The following is a 5,978-nucleotide window of genomic DNA, read 5'->3' on the forward strand; positions in this document are numbered from 1 at the left end:
AAGCCACGCCCTCCCCGAGCGAGGCCACGCCCATTTCTGCCGTGAAGGCGCGGGAATGGCCCCAAAAAATAAAAAATTTGATGGAATTTTATGGAATTTTATGGAATTTTGTGGAATTTTGGTGGAATTGGGAAATTCTGGGGGGGTTTGGGGGAAATTCTGGGATTTTTTGGGCGGATTTGAGAGAATTCCGGGCGGAGCCGGGGAAATTTTTTGGGAGCCTCGGGCGGGTTTGGGCGAAACGCCGGTGAATTTTTAGGGGCGTTTTCGGAAGGGTTTTGGGAGTTCTTTGGGTGGGACTGGGGGGATCTGAGCGGATTTCCTCGGATTCCGGGTGGGTTTTTATTTTTTTTGGCTTTGGGGGGAAATTCGGCCGGAATTCGGGGCGCTTTGGAGAATTCCGGGGGATTTTTGAGGAATTCTGGGAGGATTTGGGAGAACCTGGGGAATTTTGAGAGGATTTGAGATTTCTGGGAGGATTTGAGAGAATTTGGGGGAATTTTGGCTGGAATGCGCGAGAATTTGGTGGTTTTTGGGGTAGAAAATTGAGGAACTCGGGGCGATTTTGGGGGGATTTGGGGAAGATTTTGGGCTTCAGAATTTGCATTTCAGTTAATTTTGGGTGGATTTTGGGGGCTTCTGGGCTCCTTTTGGGTCATTTTCACCCCATTTTTCACCACTTTAGGGAAAATTTGGCACATTTTGGGTCATTTTGAGTGGATTTTGGGTCATTTAGAATGGATTTTGGGTGGTTTTAGCCTCATTTTTGATGTTTTTTGGCACATTTCCATCCCCGTTTTCTTCTTTTTTTGACATTTTTGGGTCCATCTTGAGCCATTTTGGGTCATTTTGAGTGGATTTTGGGTCATTTAGAATGGATTTTGGGTGGTTTTAGCCTCATTTTTGATGTTTTTTGGCACATTTCCATCCCCGTTTTCTTCTTTTTTTGACATTTTTGGGTCCATCTTGAGCCATTTTGGGTCACTTTGAGTGGATTTTGGGTCATTTTGGGTCAATTTCGGGGATTTCCATCCCGTTTTTCACCAATTTGGCCATTTTTGGGACTGTTTGGCACATTTTGGACTCATTTTAAGCCGTTTCGGCCCAATTTCGGGGCATTTCCATCCCGTTTTCACCATTCTGCGAAATGCTGGGTCCATGTTGAGACATTTTGGGTCAATTTTTGGCCATTTTGGGCTCGTTCTGGACTCTTTTGAAGCAATTTTGGGACATTTTGGACCCATCTGGGGGCATTTCCATCCCATTTTCACCATTTTGGGGGACATTTTGGGCCCATTTGGACTCATTTTGGTTCGGTTTGGCTCAAATTTGGGTGGTTTCAGGCGCATTTTGGGGCACTTCCATCCTGTTTTTCACATTTTTCGACACTTTTGGGTCCATTTGAACTCATTTCGGGTCCTTTTGAGTGGATTTTGGCTCAATTTTGGGGCATTTTCGCTCCTTTTTAGGCATTTTTTTCCTTCCCCCAACCCCTTTTTTCACTTTTTTTGGCGATTCCAGCCCCGTTTTTTTTGGCCATTTTTGGGCAATTTCGGCACAAATTGGAGACGGTTCGGGATTTGGGATCCGTTTGGGTTTATTTTGGGGCTTTTCAGGCAAAATACCCCCACAGGAAGGCGGCCACGCCCATCAGCACCAGGGCGTTGATGTCGACCAATCGGCTCCATTTGGGATCCTCGGGGGGCGGGGCTTCCGCCGAGGCCACGCCCATCTCCGCGGCCACGCCCCCCAACTCCAGGCTCCGCCCCCGGAGCCGCTTCCAAGTCTGGAAATGGGGAAAAATTTGGGGTCGAAAATCCCCAAAATCCCCAAAATTTGGGGCTCCAAAATCAGCTGGGACCCCCCCAAAACACCCCGGGACCCCCTCAAAACTCCCCGGGACCCCCAAAAATCCCCCGGGACCCCAAATTTGGGGCCCTAAACCACAAAACCTCCCAAATTTGCGGACCCCTTTGCCTGGGAACCCCAAAATCCCAAATTTGGCTCCCCAAGAGCCCCGAAAACCCCAAATTTGGATCCCAAAACCCCAAAATTTGGGGTCCCGAAATCCCCAGGACTCCACAAAACCCCCAAATTTGGCATCCCAGGATGCCAAAATCCCCCCGAACCCCCCAAATTTGGGGCCGTAACCCCCCCCCGCCCCCAAAATGCCAAATTTGTGTCCCCGAATTCCCCAAGACCTCAAAAATCCCGAATTGGATCCCAAAACCCCAAAATTTGGGGGTCCCAAAATCCAAAATTTGAGTCCCCAAATTCTCCTGGACTCCCCCAAACTCCCAAATTTTGGATCCCAAAGACCCCAAAAAGGCCAAATTTGGGTCAAAAGCCCCAGAATTTGGGACCCCAAAATCCCCAGGACCCCCCAAAATCCGAAATCAGAGTCTCAAAATCCCCAGGACCCCCCCAAAAATCCCAAATTTGGACCCCAGAGACCCCAAAACCCCAAAATCTGGGACCCCGAATTCCCCAGGACACTCAGAATTCCAAATTTTGGGTCCCCAAAACCCCGAAACTCCCCAAATTTGAGTCCCAAACCCCCAAAATCTGGAGTCCCCAAATCCCCCAGGAACCCCCAAAATCCCAAATATGGACCCCAAAGACCCCAAAAACCCCGAATTTGGACCCCAAACCCCCAAAATTTGGGGGGCCAAAATCCCCAGGACCCCCCAAAATCCCAAATTTGGACCCCAGAGACCCCAAAACCCCAAAATCTGGGACCCCGAATTCCCCAGGACACTCAGAATTCCAAATTTTGGGTCCCCAAAACCCCGAATCTCCCCAAATTTGAGTCCCAAACCCCCAAAATCTGGAGTCCCCAAATCCCCCAGGAACCCCCAAAATCCCAAATATGGACCCCAAAGACCCCAAAAACCCCGAATTTGGACCCCAAAACCCCCAAAATTTGGGGGGCCAAAATCCCCAGGACCCCCCAAAATCCCAAATTTGGACCCCAGAGACCCCAAAACCCCAAAATCTGGGACCCCGAATTCCCCAGGACACTCAGAATTCCAAATTTTGGGTCCCCAAAACCCCGAATCTCCCCAAATTTGAGTCCCAAACCCCCAAAATCTGGAGTCCCCAAATCCCCCAGGAACCCCCAAAATCCCAAATATGGATCCCAAAGACCCCAAAAACCCCGAATTTGGACCCCAAACCCCCCAAATTTGGGGTGCCAAAATCCCCAGGACCCCCCAAAATCCCAAATTTGGCATCCCAGGATGCCAAAATCCCCCCGAACCCCCCAAATTTGGGGCCGTAACCCCCCCCGCCCCCAAAATCCCAAATTTGTGTCCCCGAATTCCCCCAGACCTCAAAAATCCCGAATTGGATCCCAAAACCCCAAAATCTGGGGTCCCAAAATCCAAAATTTGAGTCCCCAAATTCTCCTGGACTCCCCAAACTCCCAAATTTTGGATCCCAAAGACCCCAAAAAGGCCAAATTTGGGTCAAAAGTCCCAGAATTTGGGACCCCAAAATCCCCAGGACCCCCCAAAATCCGAAATCAGAGTCTCAAAATCCCCAGGACCCCCCCAAAAATCCCAAATTTGGACCCCAGAGACCCCAAAACCCCAAAATCTGGGACCCCGAATTCCCCAGGACACTCAGAATTCCAAATTTGGGTCCCCAAAACCCCGAAACTCCCCAAATTTGAGTCCCAAACCCCCAAAATCTGGAGACCCCAAATCCCCCAGGAGCCCCCAAAATCCCAAATATGGATCCCAAAGACCCCAAAAACCCCGAATTTGGACCCCAAACCCCCAAAATTTGGGGTGCCAAAATCCCCAGGACCCCCCAAAATCCCAAATTTGGACCCCAGAGACCCCAAACCCCCAAAATCTGGAGTCCCCAAATCCCCCAGGAACCCCCAAAATCCCAAATATGGATCCCAAAGACCCCAAAAACCCCGAATTTGGACCCCAAAACCCCCAAAATTTGGGGTGCCAAAATCCCCAGGACCCCCCAAAATCCCAAATTTGGACCCCAGAGACCCCAAAACCCCAAAATCTGGGACCCCGAATTCCCCAGGACACTCAGAATTCCAAATTTTGGGTCCCCAAAACCCCGAAACATCCCCCAAATTTGAGTCCCAAACCCCCAAAATCTGGAGACCCCAAATCCTCCAGGAGCCCCCAAAATCCCAAATATGGATCCCAAAGACCCCAAAAACCCCGAATTTGGACCCCAAACCCCCCAAATTTGGGGTGCCAAAATCCCCAGGACCCCCCCAAAAATCCCAAATTTGGACCCCAGAGACCCCAAAACCCCAAAATCTGGGACCCCGAATTCCCCAGGACACTCAGAATTCCAAATTTTGGGTCCCCAAAACCCCGAAACTCCCCAAATTTGAGTCCCAAACCCCCAAAATCTGGAGACCCCAAATCCCCCAGGAGCCCCCAAAATCCCAAATATGGATCCCAAAGACCCCAAAAACCCCGAATTTGGACCCCAAACCCCCCAAAATTTGGGTGCCAAAATCCCCAGGACCCCCCAAAATCCCAAATTTGGACCCCAGAGACCCCAAACCCCCAAAATCTGGAGTCCCCAAATCCTCCAGGAGCCCCCAAAATCCCAAATATGGATCCCAAAGACCCCAAAAACCCCGAATTTGGACCCCAAACCCCCCAAATTTGGGGTGCCAAAATCCCCAGGACCCCCCCCCAAAATCCCAAATTTGGACCCCAGAGACCCCAAAAATCCCAAATTCGGGTCCCAGACCCCCCAAAATTTGGGGTTTCCCCCCTCTTACCCCCGAGCGCGACCCCCAAATTTTGGGGGGGGCTCCTTGGGCGAGTCCAGGTCGATTCGGGGCTCGCGGCTGTTCCGGAGGCTGAACACCAACCTGTGCAGCTGGGGGCGAAATTCGGGAAAATCCACCCAAAATTCGGGGAAATCCACCGAAAATTGGGGGAAATCCCACTCAAAATTCACAAAAATCCCTCCAAAATTCGGGAAATCCACCCAAAATTCACAAAAATCCACCCCAAAATTCGGGGAAATCCACCCAAAAATCGGGGAAATCCACCCGAAATTCGGGGAAATCCACCCAAAAATCGGGGAAATCCACCCAAAATTCACAAAAATCCCTCCAAAATTCAGAAAAATCCACCCAAAAATCGGGAAATCCACCCAAAATTCACAAAAATCCCTCCAAAATTCGGGGAAATCCACCCGAAATTCAGGGAAATCCACTCAAAATTCGGGGAAATCGACCCAAAAACTCTGGAAATCCAGCCAAAATTCACAAAATTCCACCCAAAATTCGGGGAAATCCACTCAAAATTCACAAAAATCCACTAAAATTCGGGGAAATCCACCCAAAATTCGGGAAAATCCACTCAAAATTCAGGGAAATCCACCCAAAATTCAGGGAAATCCACCCAAAAATTGGGGAAATCCACCCCAAAAATCGGGGAAATCCACCCAAAAATCGGGAAATCCACACAAAATTCGGGGAAATCCTCCCAAAATTCAGGGAAATCCAACCAAAATTCGGGGAAATCCACCCAAAATTCAGGAAATCCACCCAAAATTCAGGGAAATCCACCCAAAAATTGGGGAAATCCACCCAAGAATTCGGGGAAATCCACCCAAAAATCGGGGAAATCCACCCAAAATTGGGGGAAATCCACTCAAAATTCACAAAAATCCACCCAAAATTCGGGGAAATCCACTCAAAATTCAGGGAAATCCACTCAAAATTCACAAAAGTCCATCCAAAATTTGGGAAAATCCACCCAAAATTCAGGGAAATCCACTCAAAATTCACAAAAATCCACTCAAAATTCACAAAAATCCACCCAAAATTCGGGGAAATCCACACAAAATTCGGGGAAATCCACCCCAAATTCAGGGAAATCCACTCAAAATTCACAAAAATCCCTCCAAAATTCACAAAAATCCACCCAAAAATCGGGGAAATCCACCCAAAATTCACAAAAATCCCTCCAAAATTCGGG

The sequence above is a fragment of the Anomalospiza imberbis genome, unplaced genomic scaffold (assembly GCF_031753505.1).
Source record: "Anomalospiza imberbis isolate Cuckoo-Finch-1a 21T00152 unplaced genomic scaffold, ASM3175350v1 scaffold_907, whole genome shotgun sequence".
In the NCBI taxonomy this organism is placed as follows: Eukaryota; Metazoa; Chordata; class Aves; order Passeriformes; family Viduidae; genus Anomalospiza; species Anomalospiza imberbis.